Genomic DNA, 19,655 nt, shown 5'->3' on the forward strand with positions numbered 1-19,655 from the left:
AAAAGCATGCGTCATTTGATGGGCATCAATGAGTCCTCCCTACCCAAGAGAAAGCATCTCGGATACACTAGCATTAAGAGACAGAGTCTTTGGAAGGTGGTAGTCATGAGGGATAGATAGCCTAATGAAGGAGACCTCACATGACCTTCAGGCCCCAGCCTTTTCTTTTCTCCACGTGAGAGTGTACTGAACAGATTCCATCTTGAATCAAGAACTGGTTCTGACCAGATATTCAAGTGTCTCAATACTGGACTTTCCAGCCTCCCAGATAGTAAGAAAGCAATTTCATTTTTAAAATCAATATCTGAGTTTGGGGTACTTTATTAAAGCAGCTCAGTTGGTTACAATAAAGGCTATCCATTGTTAAGAAACAGGGGTCTCTCTACGTTGCTAAGAGTGGCCTTAAAGTTTAAAGTTGAAGATATTCTCTTGCCCCTACTTCCCAAGTGGCTATTGTACAAGACACACACCACCACACCAAGCTTCAGTTTTAAAAAAATCAAAACAAAACAAGAACTGGGAGATGGCTCAACAGCACACCAGCTGCTCTACCAGAAAGCCAAGACATGATTCCCAGCAACCACATGGCCGCTCACAACTGGCTGTAATTACAATTCCAAGGAGCCTGATATTTCTTCCAGTCTCCCTGGGGACCAGATATGCATGTGGCTCACTTATATGCATCTAGGCAAAACACCCAGACACAATAAAGTAAATTTAAAAAGCCAACTTCATAGTAAAAAGAAAAAAATGACTTTTTCTGAGAGTAGTGGTGCAGTGGTGTCTTATCATCCTTCTGTTGCCGTGAAGACACAACCATGACTATGGCAATTCTTCGAAAGGAAAACATTTAATTTGGGGCTGGCTTACAGTTCAAAAGTTCAGTCCATTATTATCATGGCAGGAAGCATGGTGGCATGCAGGCAGACATAGTGCTGGAGAGGTAAATGAGAGAAAGAGAGAGAGAGAGAGAGAGAGAGAGAGAGAGAGAGAGAGAGAGAGAGAGAGAGGAGAGAATGGGAGCCTGGCTTGAGCTCCTAAAACTTTAAAACCCACCCCCAATGACATACTTCCTCCAACAAGGCTATACCTCCCCAACAAAGACACATCTTCTAAAGATGTCACTCCCTAATGATTAAGTATTCAAATATATGAGCCTGGGGAGGGGGACATTCCTATTCAAAACACCACAAAGTGGTCAGACAGTTTATTTTGGAGAACTCAACCTTCTCATTTTCTGGTACCTTTGTGAAAGGCCAGTGCAGAGCTGAATATTATTTTTACCCAGATGCTCAAAAGCTGTCTACCGCCTTAGTGGTGCTGATTTCAGAAAGGTACAAAGACTGAGTAGTTGAGGAAGAAGGTATCTGAACTGGTGCTGAGAAGCTACACTGAATATCAAGGTTCCAGAGAGTCCACTCATACACCCATTTCACATTGCAAACTGCCATCCAGTAGCACAGCTCTGGCATCTGTTAGAGTAATCCTTTTATGGTCTTTAAAATCTACCCTAAAATTAATTTCAGAGAAGATATCATAATTTTGCCCTCATCTGGTTCTCACTTGATCGCTCACTCAAAGTTGGCAGTCCCTGGGGAGAAGCATCTGGGAATGCTGGGATTCACAGGGCCCAGTTCCATGTAGTTAGCAGCTGTTGCTTTCTGTCATCTTCACTGCTGTGTTTGCAACCTCCACACGGGTCATTTGTTGAGGAAAACAGTGACAGCACAGAGTCTGAAAGTGACAAAGGGCAGACACATACCTCTCAAAAAAAAGCAAACAACAAAAAAGCAACAACAACAACAAAAAAAACAATAAAAACGCCCCAAAAACAAACTAGAAAAACTCTTGATTCTACGATACCTGGAGGAAATTAACCTTTGTACCTCTGCTAAGTTGTCCAGTCTCTTAGTACTGCCTGGGTCTGAACTCATTGGATGGGTGTATGATCAGAAGTTTTGAGGTCTAGCTACTTCATATCCAGCTCTCAGAAAACTGTCTTCTCTGCCTTTATGTGAAGAGGGCCTCTGCCTCTGACCACAGGGATGGCCGGTTTCATGGAAGCGGGATCAGGAAGAAGAAACATTCATCACCTTGTGCCTTGGGGAGAAGACACCAAGGGCTGTGCCTTCTGTGACTGAGAGAACAAGTCCCAGTAAAGGGCCAAGATGCTTTGATGTGGCTAAGCTAGAGAACAAGAAAATCCTACCACAGTCCAAACAAAGAGAAGGAAAGCAACACCCTACTGCTTCCCATCACGACTGAGGTCTCCACTCCTATGAGCAGCTTGCTGTACAGTCCTCTGGGTGCTGCATCCTAATCAAGCCTGTTATGACTCTTGGGCCTTAAAGCCTCAAAACCAAGCTATAATCCCTTTGAGTCTTTGGCACAGGACGGCAGGCTCAGGTGAACTTTTATCCTAAGGCTCTATTTTCTGGCTTTTGCTGGCTTATGAATTATCCATGAAATATTGGGAACGTATTTTGATCATTTGTGTTTTCTCTAAATATCTAGAGCTAACACAGCAGAAACAGCTCTTGAGGGGTGCAGGGGAGGGGTCATTTGATGCTCTGAAGCCTGAAGAATGAAAAATATCTTTTGGTTGAAGTTAGTAAGACAATACCTCCCAAAATTGCAGCTCTCGGAAGCTTCTGTGGTCTTACACTGGTGCAAAACCAAATTTTCTTTCCATATATAACGAGTACATAAATATTCTTCAAGGCGTAGCATTGTCATTTAGTGGGTCAGCGCCTGGGTTCATCGTTCCCACCCTCTGTGCTTGCTTTCCTCTCTGAGCTCCTGCTGTGTCAACACAGGCTTACAAATATTTGTGAGGTAGCACATATTTGCTGCTAGAAATAGGCATCAATCCAGCTGTGTTGAAGTGGAAGGAACCCACAGACTCGTGCAAGCATTGGAAGGGGCTTCAGGCAGAACACCCAGCTACACTGCCGATCGGACCTCCTAACCTGGTCCAGCAGTGAGAAATCTATCCCTGCCACCTGAGACAGATGGCCCTGGGGGAGCTACACAGCTAATGCCTACTCACAGAGCTGGACTTCAACAGTTGGGGAGCTTTTGCTACTGCCTCTGTTTCATTCTCAGAGCTACCAGTTAAGTGTGTGGACATGAGAAGACCAGCCCGCTTTAAGCTAGCTTCCTGGCAGCCCTGAGTATACCAGCAAGCAGCTAGCTCCTCTCTCGCCCCTGCCAGATCTCAGACCATGAACTTTTTCTCAAGCAGTACTCAATTATCCCCCTTCTGAAACAGTCTGGCTCTGTAGCCTAGGCTGGCCTTGAACTTCTGATCTTGCTGCTTCAGCCTCTTGCACTAAGTACAGCTGATAGTGTTTGTGATTGCTGGCATGTGTCACCATGCCTGGCTAAAGTGTGCTTCACTAGGATAGTCTCATCCACAGCATTTATAATTCTGCTTGAAGGCATCTAATAAAAGCAGGTTTTCCCCTTTCTGTATTAGAAATGAGTAGTTGATGATTATTAGTTTACCATGGCAACTGCGAGTATGTTACTGTTGGGTTTTTTTGTTGTTGTTGTTCCCCACTCTCAAATTGGTTAAAATGAAAATCTCTTTGGAGCAATAGATTATCGTTCAGTCTTCTGGCTTCTCTGCAGTGCCTAGAAGAATGCATGATCTGTAATTATAGATTGATTTCCTGATCATTTACCAAGATAGTGAGTGGCTTTTCTTCCTTAACAGAATTCTGTAGAATAGGTTGTGTTTCGGATGCCCCTGGATGTTGCAGTAACATGAGGCAAACATTCAGAACTTTTGTGATCACAGTGCAAAGAGCAACGGAAGAAGCATTGAAACGCAGATTGTATCCACTCCAACGTGTACTGACTCCACGGCATGACTGCTTCAAGAAGAACACATTGATCTGAGTTTCTATATTTTATCTTTTTACTAAAAGCTGACTTGCAGAAAAAAAACTGAGCATTTCAGCAGTATCATGAGTATAATTATAGCTTATCTAAACTTAGCTTCAAGAGCTCAAATAATACAACCTAATAGCAGCACATTAAATGTCTGTATCTAGCAAAACAAAACAAAACAAAAAAATCCCAAATCGTTTCTTAGGCTGTCTCTGGTGGTCATTGGAAGAAGTCCATGAACAAACTGCATCTGCATGTCCTGGGAAAACCACAGCTTTAAGGAAGTTTACAGTGAGGACTCAGAAAATATACATATGTGAACCAGAGGTTGTGTGATATGCACAGGGCCACACGCCAGCTGAACGGGAAGGCACAATCATAAACTCATGTCCTCTGAATAGCGCACCCCTCTTTTACCCATTGCAGATCAGGTACCTTGTTTTTGCTAAAACTGAGTTTTCATTTTTTGGAAAAGAGCTGCTTCAAGTACACTTTCATACACAATCACGCCTTGCCCTCACAGGTACATTCGGAGACAGTGGATGGTTTGGTCATTCTGTGATGTCACAGACAGAAGTTACACAGCTTTGACTTCACTAGGTGGCACAGGACCATTGTTGACTTAGATACTATGTGGCTCATCACCGTATTATTCTTTGTATTTTATGTATGAATGTCCGTTATCATATATGAAAAGCTTTAGTCCGTGTACTCACAAAACCCATGTGCATAGACTATCATCTGGATGAATGATATAGACCATTCAATTTAGATGTTAACAAAAGTACTCGCAATGACAGAAGGAAAACTCAAAATCCCCTTGCACTGATCAGTTCTAGGACTTCTATTTTATCCACACAACAAAATACTCAAGACACTTATTCCTATGATGAATATCTGAACCTTGTTTTAAAGGGGTCTTTTCAGTGTATGGCTTACTTCCGCGTGTGGCGAGGTGAGACTGCAAGGGTTATCAACGTGCCCTTCTGTGATGAGAGAATTGAGAAAATGAGGGTCTTAAATGCCAAGAGCTGGCAGTAAATGTTTAGCTACAGTGATGAACTGTTTCCAGGAATTAAAATATCATAGATTTAGTCCTTCTGGGAAGACAGAACATACAGCATGCTCGGAGAAGGCAGAAAGGATTGTGTGACAGGCATGTAAGCAGGACGCTTCCCAGGACTAGCCAAGAGACCAACTATTACTATCTTTCTAGGACATGGAGGGACTTTTAACCTTATTTCCATTGGATTTAGTAATTGCTCATAACTGCAAGCCTGAAGTCCATATTGATCAGTGAAAGAGAAGACAAAAAGCAGATGAGGCAGTGCCCTATAGGAAAGCTGCTCCCCAAAGGTCTCCTGTGAAAACTCTCAGCGTGTCTAAGATAACAAATGTCAGCCACAATATGGAGAGGGGTCTTCCTTCTCTCCTGGGGGAAACATCTTATAGCAAATGTGTATTTTAAGGTAACGTGTTTATTAAGCAGTCTCAGTGAATACAATCGAGAAAACACCAGTCATTCAGTCTGTATTTAACTTAGTTTCCAAGACTAAAAGACAAGAGCCAGCGTGACTCTGATGGCAATTGTGGAAGAACACTAACGATCTCTTTTTATTTGTGTGGTTTTTTTCAGAGGTGACTTATATTTACATTTGTTCGTACAGTCAGAGTAACAGTGTAGAGGGAAGCTGGACAGGGCTAAGATTCCCTTAGTCTCAGGGTCCCTGAGCCTTGGGATTTGATGGTGCTGGTCAGAATTGGTCAGTATTAATCCCTCCCTTTTGTTCTTCTAGGGGAGGAAAGTAAAGGTGCCAAGACTTAACCTGAGGGGGAATATTTGCCTTTTCCTTGGAAAGACAGGCTTCAGCCCTTGCACCAGGCCTCGTAGCTTGACAGTTCAGGGTGAAGACCCCAAGCCTCACTCCAGAAGCTTAGGGTTTGGATTCTTTCTCTGCCTCAGAGACTAAAGTGACTACAATACCTGGCTTACTGTCAAGATTCGTGTGGTTGAAGCAGCTCTAGTACCCAGACAAGGGGCTGATAGTGATGTGTACTGCAATTCCTGTTGCCTAACCAAGGTTAGGGCGAGCAGTGGGTGTTCAACTGTGAGATGTAGCAAGAGCAGGGTGGTTGGGGCTCCAGTATCAACGTGTATCTAGGGAGCTAGGGGCTTTGCTGCTCAATTTGACTTTTAACTCTCAGCAGCAACTCCTTGAACCCCTGACCCCCGCCCCCCATCCACTGGAGTAGGGAATCTGACCACTGGGCTTCCATTGATAGTTGGTGCTGTAGAACTGTTCCTTGTCCTCTGGAAGCTAGACTAGGACTCAGTCAAAGCTTAGGATGTTTTTGACATGTGGAAAGTGGCCCCCTGGTCCTCTAGGTGGTGACACTGGCCTCAGCCATCAGTTCCAATAGGAGTTCAGCCTTAGGGAAAGCAGAGAAGTGGGAGAGCAATGAAAGAGAGATCTTGATAGAGCCACTATGGGGTTAGAAAGAAACCTGGTGCTAGGGAAATTCCCCCAAATCCACAACAATGACTCCAAATAAGAATCCTATCCATAGTGGGGTGGGTGCCTGAACTGAACTTCCCCTCTAATCAGATTGGTGAATACCACAACTAACATCATAGAGCCTTCATCCAGCAACAAACAGAACAAGATGCAGAGATCCACAGCCAACCACCACGCCAAGCTCCAGAAATCCAGCTGAATAGAGGGAGGAGGTAACACATGAGCAAGGGAGGGAAGGATCATGAGGAAGTGTTGGGAGCTGGGAACCCCCAGATCCTGAAACAACTCATTTTCCCCTGATCTGAGTGCCTACAGCTGCTCTCAGCAGGAGACCTCAGGAGTGGTTTCTGGTGGGTTTGGCTGGGGCGTGGCTATCCCTATATAAGCTGCCCCTGAACACAATAAAGGAGGCATTCTTGGGGCATTCTGGCATCAAGGATGACCTGTCTCTGTCTGTGCGTCTCTGTGTGTTTCAATCTCCAGCCCCTTGCCCAGTTCACGAACTGTGCGGTGGTGCCTAGAGCACAGACGGGTATGGTACGCCACAAGGGGGAAATCTACAGAGACAGCTGAACCAAGCTCACAGGAGCTCACGAGCCCTAGACTGACAGCTGTGCAGACTGCATGGGATCGGACCTGGTCCTCAATATGTGGGAGACAGCGGTGAAACTTGCACTGAGACCCCTGGCTGTAGGACCAGGATCTAACCCTGGTGCATGAGCCAGCTTATTGGAGCCCATTCCCTATGGTGGGATGCCGTGCTCAGCCTTAATGGGGGGGGGGGGGAGCTGGTCCTGCTACAACTTAACCTTAACGTGTCAGACTTTGTTGACTTCACATGGGAGCCCTTACCAATTGAGAGAAGTGGATGGGGGTGGGCAGGAGGAGGAAGAGGAGGAGAGAACCGTGGATGAAAAGTAAAATTAAATTAAAAAATAAAATAAAAAGATAAAGTGGTGCCCGTGGCAGATTGGCCTATGCCCACCCTGGTGCAAGCATTTCCCACAGGCAACTGAGTCTCATGGACCTTTTCATGGAATGCTCCCAGGTCGCTCTGCCTGCCTGCCTCTTTTTGCTCAGTTTGCTCCCCAGTCAGGCCCTGCTCTATCCCCACACTGGCTCTAACTAATCAGATTTGTTAGGTGTAGTTACTTGCAGCTCTGCTAGGTCTCATAGTCATTCAGGTCCTGCACCAGGACCTGCTTTAGTGCCACATTCGTGACACCTACAAACATCACTATTATATCCTAAAATTCTCATACACACCAGCTACCAGAACAGTGACTCTACTGCTGGCCAATCAAGATCATCATACCTATGACGATCTTCTGGGAAGTTTAATGGAGGTTAATTATTTGATAACTTTAAACTTTAGACTGATTGATAAATAAATAAAAATGTTTACCATTTGTATACTATTTCCATGCCTATGGCAGGTAATAATTACTATGCAGGTGATTAAATGTCTTCACTTCTCTGCTATATATGGAATGCCAGAAGAGATAGACAATTTAGCTGGGATGAATGCATTTTTAACTATAATTGTTATTAGTCTAGTAATTTATATCTTATCCTTAAAAATGGTCTGATAACAGTGTTAAAATGGGAAACTGACTAAAACAATACAGACTTGGCAAAGAGGTAATGAAAAATTGATAAACTACAGACAATGGAAAGGGGTTATGGAAAATTATCAGAAAGAACACTAAATTTGGTAAGTTATTTTCATGCCATAAAGATAGGCACAAAGGAAGACAAGGAAGCCTTGATAGACAAGTTAAAAGCTTTAGAGATGTATATGAAGGAAGAAAACAAACAAAAATCCCCAACTGATTTTATGAAGGCTTTGGAAGCACTCACAGTTCAGGAAGTTCAGACCTTACAAAAGGCAACTACTAATAGATTTCAAGCCTTATAAAAAACTTATTAAGATTGATAGAAAGAACATTCAAACATTGATGATAATTAATACAGGGGAGTCTACCTCCCCATTACCTCATAGAATTAGAGATGAGCTGCCTAAGGTTGTTAGCCCACCTGCCATGATGTGGACACTCACTGAAACAGCTTACCTGAGCTAATGGAAGCCTTCTAACTCCAGCCTGACAGCAGGGAGCAAGCAGAGGACCAAACTCCGCCCTCTGAATATGGGTGACAGTTGTATGGCTGGGTAGACTGTGGGGCCACTGGCAGTGAGACCCGGATTTATCCCTACTTCTTGTTCTGGCTTTTTGGAATCCATTCTCTCTGGAGGGATACCTTGCCAAAAGTAGATATATTGGGCAGGATCTTGGTTCTGCCTCAAAGCAATGTGATAGACTTTGTTGACTCCCCATGGGAAGCCTTACTAGGGGGTGGAAGGGGTGCAAGGTGGAGTGAGCAGGAGGAGGGGAGGAAGTAGGAAATGGATTTGGCATGAAAAATGAGAAAAAGTAGTTTTTTAAAAAATAAATTAAAATTAAAAATCAGAAAAAAATGACATGGGTTATCAAAATAATAATTAACATTATGTCAGTCCCAGTTAAGTTATCTCTTCATTTAATTGTTCCATTTTAAATCATGCATTGCATAATCATACAGAGACCTAACTTTCTCTATCATAATCATGTTTCTCATTTTTTAATGTTGGAAGAAGCTCTCTCTTTTTATGAATTTCCCCACTTAAGAATTTTCAATTCTTTGGTTGAAGGGCATCTAGGTTGCTTCCAGGTTCTGGCTATTACAAATAATGGTGTTATGAACATAATTGAGCAGATGCCCTTGTACTATGGTTGAGCATCTTTTGGGTATATGCCAAAGAGTGGTATTTCTGGGTCCTGAGGTAGGTTGATTCCTAGTTTGCTGAGAAGCTGCCATACTGACTTCCAGAATGGTTGTAAAAGTTTGTATTCTTACCAGCAATTGAGGAAATTACCCCTTACTCTATATCCTTTCCAGCATAAGCTATCATTTGTGTTTTTGATCTGAGCCATTCTGACTGGTGCAAGCAGAATCATGTGGGACCTGCAGAGGTCCTGGCTCAGGCCTTCTCCCTCAACAGTTGCTTCTCTGTACCTTCTCCTGTGGAATTTGCTGTCTTGAGCCTGCTCCAGCCTAGGTCGCTGGCTCATTCCTGTTTCTGTAAATGTTCCTAGCAACCAGACTAGGAAAATTCCAGGGAGAGGAAAGGCAGTCACCACCCAGACACAGAGGAAGCGAGATGAGAGTGCCTCACTGAGAAAAGGTACCAAGCCACATGGATAAACATAGACAAGAATTATGGGTTAATTTAAGTTATAAGAGATAGTAATAAATCCTGAAAAATAGGTCAAAGAGTTTATAATTAATATAAGCCTCTGTGTGTTTCTTTGGTCTGAATAACTGCAGGACTGGGAAGGACAGAAACTCCTATCAACAAAGTAAAGTCACTGATCCATTTCCATATTCTCTCCTTATGATATTAAATTCACCCTATAAAACATGACAGTCATGGATTTCAACACACTTTAAGAAATCAAGTCCGAATCAAAGTGTCTTGGTTGCATCAATTCTCAGTGAAATTCCTCACTCTGAACCACACCAGTCCTCTGTAGGCTTCACATTGAGCACAGCCTCCCAGCTGCAAATATTTGGGTTAACTTTTTTCTTTACGTAATTTATCTGGAACAAAATCAGAATGCAAAGTGAGGAAATGAGAACACTTGACACATCAAGGCACGTTTCATTTTTGATGTATTTCTATAGAGAGGACTCTTTTTGAAGTTTCTAAGGGTCTGGGGCTCTGTCATTGTGCGGGTGCACATTTCTATTTACTGTTACTAGACGATAGACATGAGAGCCGTATGTGTGGAATTTTTTGTTTGTTTTTTTAGAAATGTTTGGCTCTTATAGGACAACACTTGGAGATTCCTTTAGATGCCATAATGAGAAGAATGTATTAGAGTAGTTGAAAATGGATGTGTGTTTCGCTGTCAGTCCAACGGTTTGACTACCTTTTAGCTGTATCCCCCACTTCCACTGCTACAGTTTGCACTTGGGAGTTATATCCTGACACTAAGACAGATTGTTCTGCATCTTGAGCTGTCCTCGTGTCTTTCTCTTCCAATTCATTTTCCTCGCTGCCAAATTAATCTCTCTCAAGTAATAAGTTCATCATAATCAGAGCTTGCTGGAAACCTGCAATTATTCAATTTGACCCCGAGAACAAAGGCAAACCTTAGCATGGTATTTAAAATCTACCAGAGTTTGGATCTGAAATGTTTTTCAAAGGCTTTTGTGTCAAAAATGTGGTCTCTAGCTGATAGCACTATTGGAGAGGGCTAGAAACTACTAGAAGTAGGACCTAGTTGTAGGAAGTAGGCCACTGAGGGTGTGTTTGGAAAGATGTAGTTTGTGTCTCTACCCTATTCTTCCTCCCCAACTATGCTATGAGAAGACCAGCTTTGCTCTAACATCTCATCACCATGATGTTCAGCCTCAGCTCAGGCCTGAGATACTGAACCAAGCATGGTGAACCAAAACCTTTTGAACCTAACTCTCTCCTCCTCCTAGTCCTTTTCTGTTATTTAGTCAGAGTGACTAGACCATCCTCCACTGAATTACATCCCACCTTTCTTGTGTTTCCTTCCTCTCTTTGACAACTCTTCAGACAGCTGCCCTGGCTTTCCTGCTCTTCTCTGTGGTGATATTTTGTTTTTGCCATAACAAATAAAGCTTGCCTGAATATCAGAGTGCAGGGCTAGCCACACTGGATAGCCAATGAGGCCAGGCAGTGTTGGCACACACCTTTAATCCCAGCACTTGGGGTACAGAGGCAGAGGGATCTCTGTGAGTTCAAGGTCACCCTGGGCTACACAAGACTTAATCAGTCTAAAAGGAAAACACAACTTTGATCCCAGCCCTTGGGATCCCATGCCTTTAATCAAAGCACTAGGGAGGTAGAGACAGGAGTGATAGGACTGGGTAGAGAGAGGAACATAAAGCAGGAGAAGAGCTCAGAACATCCAATCTGAGGTTTCAGAGAGACAGCATTCAGTCTGAGGATTGTTGGAGACAGGATCTTGCCCACTTTGGTCTGAGGATTCAGTAGAGATAAAGGTCTTTCTAGTGGCTGACTCCTTGACTTTTCTGATTTTTCAGTATTTGCCCCGTATCTGACTCCAGGTTTTTATTATTAAGACCAATTAGAATTCACGTTGCACTTTTCAATACATTGACTGCATTTTCTCACTCGACAACGAGGAAGACCTATCTCAGAGGTCCTCTAAGCACTATTGCTGCCTCCTCCCTGCACATCCAACTCTGATGCTTCAACTCAGGCCATATTCTTATGACTAACACTCTCTCATGAATGGGGAAGGTGTCAGGCACCTGCCCAGGGCAGATTATCACTTTTCTTTAGCAGAGATCTGGTGAATTTTTGTGTGATGGCATCTAGTGAAGAACACTTAAAACCTTTCCACCCCACTATGGTCTACCCAGGGTTTGTGAGATGTGTGTGTGGGTTTCATGCCAGAGCATCCAGAAAAAGTTTCAAGAGGCAACACACTTTTCTGATGTCTACAGTTTGACTTTTGCCCATTTCACTGCTTGGAGAGAGGAAAGGTTTTTTGTTTTGTTTTGTTTTGTTTTTGGGGGGAGGGTGGCAGGAACTAAGAGAAATGCTCACTTTGCAGGTTCTATTTAGAATGATCCTCCTAAAAATTAATCATAAAAAGCCAGGTAGTGGCTTTAATTCCAGCACTTGGGATGCAGAGGCAAGTGGATCTCTGTGAGTCTGAGATCAGGCTAATCTACAGAGTGAGTTCCAGGACATCCAAGGGGAACCCTGCGTCAAAATCCAAAAATAGATGGATAGATATATTGATTGATTGATAGCTATACATGAATAGATTAAAACATAATAGTCATGTGAGGAATATACTTTATCTTATGGAACATACTTTCTGTCTGTTCTCCTGGGAATTCAACCATATAGAAGCCAGACTGTCTGACACAATCCCATGCATCATTTATGCTTTATTAACTTTCTAAGTTTCCATTCTGTACTTCAACTTGCATTGCTTCTGTTGTTCTTCTGATTTTTTGATCCTTCATTCAACTGTGTCTAGTCACACTTTATTGTACCCAACCAATATGCTCTATGTTCTAAAGGGTATATTTGTTATTTTCCTTGAAAATCTTCTTGTGTATACATGATGTCTGTCTGTGGTACATGCACGGATCAGAGACAACTCTGTGGAGCTGGTCTCTCCTTCCACCTTTATGTGGCTTCTGAGGACTGAACTCAGGTTGTCCAGCTTAAATGACAAATACTTTTGTCCCTTGAGCTCTCTTGCTGGCTCCAAGGTATAGTACAGACTGACCCCAAATTCATGAACCCCCAACTCTGCCCCTTTAACTTATCTTACATATAAGTACCACCACATCTTGCTACTTTTTTTTATACAAAAACGGCTTTATTTGTGTTTATTTTTTATTGTAGTAAGAGCATGAGACACATGAGATCTCAACTAATTTATAAGTGCACAAAACAATTAAGGGCACTCTGATCGATGTTAGGTCTATAGAATGAATTCATTGTATACAACTGATACCCTAGTCTATGTCCACTGAACAGTCATTCCACACTTCCTCCTCCCCACAGTCCTAGAAGCCTATACTTCATTCTCTGTCTCTGTGCAGCTCACTATTTTAGATATGTTGTGTAAGCACTTCCAGTAAGCATTTGTCTCTATGATTAGCTTGTTTCCCTTAGTACAATTACCCCAGTGCTCATCCACAGTGTTACACAAGGCAGACTTTCCCTTTAAAACCTTTCTGTATTGTTTCTGTCTTATGTGTATTGCTTGTGCACATCAGTGTGGTTCTGCGTGATATTTTGGTGCCTGTACAGTGTGCAGGATAAAGAGCATGCCATTGTGGGGGTCTGGAGATCTTTGTTTCTCTTATCACTTAAAGCTCTTGATGGACATGTGGCTCATTTCCCATCATCTCTATTGTGAGTAATGCTGTAATCAATAGTAACACAAACATTTCTTGAGACCTTTATTCCAACTTTTTTGGTGTAAATTTCCAGAAAGAGGTATATGTTGGACAGCATTTTCTTGTCCTAGTTCTCAGTTTTTGAGGAATTGATATATTTGTTTGTTTGTTTTTCCATGGATCCTTTGTTTTTCTCCTGAGCTTGAGTATTGCTTTACAAATACAGTGTGCTCTAATTTGGGATAGTATACTTTTTAAAGTGTAATTTTGGTTTTTTAGTGGTTACCTGCCCTGATTTTTATATAGGATTGCTAGAAAACATCCTCGGGTGTTATTCACCTTGGTTTTGGAGGCCAGTGTCTCACTGGCCTAGGCTTTGCTAAGTCTTCTAGGGTACCTAGCAAAGCTTTCTGTCCCATGGAACCCATCTGTTCTTGCCTTCCCCACACTGGGGTTACACATATCACCAGCTAAGTCTGTTAGGGTACCTGATCAGGAAGCCCCAGGAACACACCTCTCCCTGCTTCTCCAGCACTGGGATTACACATATCATCACACCTTTTGTTGTCATGATTGTTTTTGTTCTATTCTCTTTATGGGGGCCCTGGGGATCTAACTCAGGTCCTCATTCTTTTAAAGCAAATACCCTACAGATTGAGCTTTCTTCTGAGCCCTTGAATGCTTCTATCCGTATGTTGAAATTCTTTATCTGTTCTGTCTGTTTCCCCTACTTTCTTACATAATAGTAATTTAAAGAGTTTCTCCACCAGATGAAATATATGGGTCATTTGTGGGTCTGTTCTTATTGCCTATTTTGTCTTTGACTGTATCTCAGACTTTGGAGTATCACATTTTCTTTGATCTTTTATTGTATCACAGATAGAATATATAACACATGATACTCTTTACATGATAGCATTACCTAACACAGCCTTCCAAAAGCAAACCGAGATGCTGTAAGTCAGACGACACTCTTCATTAATTGCAGGTTACTTTCAGTTTCAAGAGAATGAAACTTGTCTTGAAATACCACATCTTTCCCTTTTGTGCTGTGAGGCTGTCGGAGGCTCTGTTTCTCCAAATTAGCTCTCGGACTCCTCCAATTCCCAGTTTTCAATAAAAAAAAAAAAGTCCTACAGGAGAAAACCAGCAGGAGATGGACGCTGGCTCCATGTTGGAGGTGTCTTCATGTCCCAATCTGTCATGCCCATTCTACACAGCAGTTAAAAGCTACCAGGGCTTCTCTCTCCCCTCAAGTAATCTATCTAATTTTGACAAGCCAACTTTCTGTTCATACCCAGATTTGGCAAATTCAGTTCACCCCTGGGGAGAGGGGATGTTGAGGAAGAGCTGTCTATCTCTGCTCTCTGTCTTTTCCTTCAGTGGAATTGAAACCTTTAAACTGTTTGCATCTACAGCTCTCCCTGGGCTTCCTCAGGGGGATCTCTCAGACCTATTGAGCTGCCTGCAGATTGTGCAGAAAGCTCTAGGAGGGCCAGAGTTTTCCGGAGCCATTGCCCATCTTGGGGCGGGCTTCTTGGTGATGCCTGCCCTTGGAAGTTAATCCTCACCCACATTCCTGTTTTTAACTACTGTGAAAGTTCATTGCTTCACCCAGCTGGACTCTGGCAGAGCTTTTCCTTCCATCTGCTGTGGGTTTCTTCTCCAAAGTAGACGTGTTTTGCATCTCCCCAGAAAAAGTCTTATATGACATGACAAAAGTCCTTGCCTCTGACAGCCCCAACAACCTAAATAAGGGCAGTCATTCTGGTGTGCCAATTAAAGACACAGATAGTGGTGAAAAATAGAGGAGAGTTCATCAATATGTTGGAAAAACGAGGAGTCCCACAATCCCAAGTCTGGCACGTAGAAAAGTAGATATAAGTAGAAAAGATTTGGGACAAGGACAAGAGATATGTATGCTTAAGCTGTCCTGGTCAAAGTGTGGTTCTGTTGGTAATTATCTGGGTTATAATTATGGAAAGTGGTCTGCAGAAGTCCTTATTTCCAGGGTGCAAGCTGGTTCACTCTAGGGGTGATTACTTGTGCTCATGTGGTACATGTGGCCTCAACATCATGGATAATGGCCTTGTCTTGGGGATGGCCTGCCCTTTGCAGCTCTGCTGTTCTTAGACTCCAAAGTGACTGCAGGACATTGACTGGAGTCTCTTAGGGTCTGGAACAGAGCATAGTATAAAGCTGACAATAAGATACGTTAGCCTTGATGGGAAGTGAAATGGGCTAGGTAGAAAGACACCCCTTAGTGATGACTGTACCCACACAGTGTTAAGAAGTACACAAAATGAAGGCAGAGATGCTGGTCTTTCATCCTGCTTTTCCTTATCTTGTGGCCTCAGGTAAAGCCAATGGTCCTTGGCAAAGGTAACTGGGTATAGCTGCTGTTTTAGTCAGGGTTCTCTAGAGGAACAGAACTGATAGAATGAATCTATTTATAGAAGGGAAGTAGCCTGTGGTCTGTGATCCAGCCAGTACCACAGTGACTGTTTACTAATGGAAAGTCCAAGAATCCAGTAGTTGTCCAGTCCACAAGACTATATGTCTCAGCCAGTCCTCAGTATTTGCTAGAATCCCAAAGAAGAGGCTCTTATGCCAGTTAAGAGAGTGCCAGGTAACAAGAATGAGAGAAAGCAGGCTAAGAGCAAAAACTTCCTTCTTCCGTGTCCTTTGTGTGGGCTGCCAGCCGAAGGTGTGGCCCAGATTAAAGATAGATCTTCCCACCTCAAAATATTTAGATTAAAGTTGGGTCTTGCCATTTCAAATGGTTGAATTAATACAAATTCCATACAGATGTACTTAGTCTTGGGTTTTTTTGGTTCTTCAAGATGTAGTCCAGTCGACAACCAAGAATAGCCATCATAATTACACATGGTTATTTAGTATATATAAATTTTAATCTTTCACTAAACCTTAATAGATGTGAAAAGAAGACTGTATGTTCAAGCATTTCTCAGTTTTATTACATAATTTAAATCTATCAGACTCTCCCAACAGCATAGTTAGGTTGTTTACATCCTCCTTGGTTTCAAGATAAAGGATAGATTGATATTAAAGGTTACGAGTCCGAACGAACACCATGGTTTTTATAATTTTCCCCACAGATTGGGAGTTTTAAATATGATGGAGGTGGTTCTTGTATTTTATCTGTTGCTTTCATTGGTTAACTAATAAAGAAACTGCCTTGGCCCATTTATAGGCCAGCCCTTAGGTGGGTGGAGTAAACAGAGAGAATGCTGGGAGAAAGAAGCTGAGTGAAGAGTCGCCATGATTCTCCCACTCCAGACAGACGCAGGTTAAGATTCTCCCTGGTAAGCCAGCTCGTGGTACTACACAGAATATTAGAAATGGGTTAGATCAATATGTAAGAGCTAGCCAATAAGAGGCCGGAACTAATGGGCCAGGCAGTGATTAAAAGAATACAGTTTCCGTGTAATTATTTCGGGGCATAAGCTAGCCATGCGGGCGGCTGGGTGCCGGGGACGCAGCCCCGCTACTCGTATTTCAACATAAATATAAAAGTGGTGTTGCTCTTATCATAGTTACATAACTTATTTAATTGTATGCATAAAATACTTGGGGAATATTTAGACTCCTCTTGCCCTGTTTTCTTGCAAAATGATCCTTCCTGTGTCATTGCAAAGCATATTAGTTAACAAGAAAATTGTCCTGATGAGGTGAAGTCACACTGGTGTTACCTCCTGTCCCTAATTAGATTAGTTGTGGTGTGTGGCCTTTAAGTATTTAGTCTGGACCATAAGGGCCGTTTGCAACAGGAAAAGACAATGCAAGTTTTCCACTGCTTTGTAGGAGTCTATAAACCTTCAACTGCTATTGCTTTCCAGTGTAGCCTGGCTGTATCCCTATATGCCTGGTGCTGAAACTTGTCCAGAATACTTCAGGAAGAGAACTGTTGGTCAGAAAAAACATACTGCTGATTATTCCACACAACTGAGGGTTTTACAACATCTTATAGGTGTGAGAGAAGTCTTTGTAATTGCTGCTAATGACTGGGGAAGGTTATTCAGGATAAAGCTACATTGAGTGAATTGTAAAAACATTTTGAAAATACTGCTAGATGTTGGAAGAGCTTCCCTACCTGCTCTTCCTGGGAAACATTTGGTGGGATACTCAGGACTGGAAAATCTCAATCCAAAGATGAAGTATTTATTCCTTTCCAACAACAGAAGGCTATTGTGGGAGAGAAGAATCCATTGCATTTATCACTGCAGCAGAAAAAGGTGGTGGTGGGTGATGAAGGGAGAAGATTCTAAGCAGTCTGCCATCTTTCTATTCTTCCTTTCCAGTCTTCTAGCATCCTTAGGCATGGTCCATTTACAGGAGTCCTTAACCACTCTGTCAGTCTTAGAGTTATCTTTAGGATGAAATATCTCTTCTTCGTATGATAGTATGTGTAATTCCAAGATAAAATGCCTTTATGTTTATGACTTGGTTCCATCAGGTTCGAGCTGACATAAATTGATTCATGGGAGACAAACTTAAAGGGCCAAACCTCTATAATGAATAATTAGCTAATCATACAATTTTTACAGCTGGAAGTTATCTAATCAAATGTCTTCGGTTTGCAGATGTGGATTAAGGCCTTGGCTCTACTCTGAGAACAGTCATAAAAGTTCTTGGCTGCTTCAAGAAACAATTTCAATGACCTCTCATTACCTTCTGTATTAAATGCAAGCCAATGTTGACTGTATAGAGACTTAATAGAAGCCAGAAGTGTCTAAAATGACTCCTTACGTGCTGGGATAGATTTTTTTCAGAGTGACAACTGTTATTTCCTGGGTTGGCCTTTTTTATGCTGGAGGTACCCAGGAACTTGATAGCATCCCTCCAGATAATGCCACACTCTCAACCCCTTCAAATCTTAAGATGACCACCCCCCATCAAGTTTTCCGTTTAAACATTTGGAGTAGCATGCTCAATTGTACGTTTTAATGGGTAGAGTGCATTTCTACATAAGCACGCAGCTGCACTGATCAAACCCAGCCCCTGCTTATCTGTCATCTCCACAGCTATCTTTCCAACCTCTCTCTTTTCAGATTGGCTCTTCTTGCATCCACATATGAAAGGGAGCATGCATTACTTGTCTTTCTGTGCCTGGATTATTTCAGTTAATTTAATATCCTCTCGTTTTATTGATTTTTCTACAGTGACAGATGTCACCCTCCCCCCATTAAAGGCCAAATGGCTTCCTATTATGTAAATGTGCCACATTTTAAGAAATCCTGCAGAGCCGGGCGGTGGCGCACACCTTTAATCCCAGCACTTGGGAGGCAGAGGCAGGTGAATCTCTGTAAGTTCGAGGCCAGCCTGGTCTACAAGAGCTAGTTCCAGGACAGGAACCAAAAAGCTACGGAGAAACCCTGTCTCGAAAATCCAAAAAAAATAAAAATAAAAATCCGGCAGTGGGAACACCTATGCTGACTCTATGTTCTATTGACACTATTACAGTAATATAAGGTTGTGGATTTCATGTCTTATCATAACACAGGTTGCTCATATGGAAAATCTGTTAGTTTTTTTAAGGAACTTCCTCACCGTTTTCCATAGTAACTGTTATAGTATATTCATCTGAAGTGTAAGAGTTCTTGTTTTCCTATATCCTGAACAGTTTGTTTAATTTTTGTTCTTTAGATAATAACCATTTCAGTTTGCATAAGATGATAAGTCTTTGAGATTTTAAAAAAACTAATTATATTTGTTCTTTGACAATTTTATACATGAAATAGCACATCCCGACTACTCTCACCCCCCAGACCTTTTCTTTTCCCCTCCATCCCCTGTAAATGGTACCCTCATCTCTAGAGGTCCTACCTATATTCTTATCTTTTTGGTTTTTGACCCATTGGGCTTTACCAGCACCACCCACGTGACTATTGTTTCATCCAATGGAACTTGGTGGTCCACCAATAGGTACAAATCTGAAGTATTGACACTGGAATCCCCTAATAGCCAAGTTCATCGGGGAGAGGTGGCCATGACTGGCTATTGACAGGTCCAGTCTTGTACAGGCCTTTATACTAAGAGCCATGATCATAGGGGAGACGTGGCTGTGACTAGCTATTCACTAGTCCAGTCTTGTTCAGGCCTGGGATATACTGCACAACCGCTGTGAGCTCATGATTAAGAACGCTGTGTCATGTCTGGAAGATAGAATGTCTTAACTCTTCTCTGAATCTTCCCCTCGCTTATATTCTTTCTTCGCTGTCTTCCACAACATTCCCTGAACCTAGAAGGATGATATAAACA

Source organism: Chionomys nivalis, chromosome 20, assembly GCF_950005125.1.
Source record: "Chionomys nivalis chromosome 20, mChiNiv1.1, whole genome shotgun sequence".
Classification (NCBI taxonomy): Eukaryota; Metazoa; Chordata; class Mammalia; order Rodentia; family Cricetidae; genus Chionomys; species Chionomys nivalis.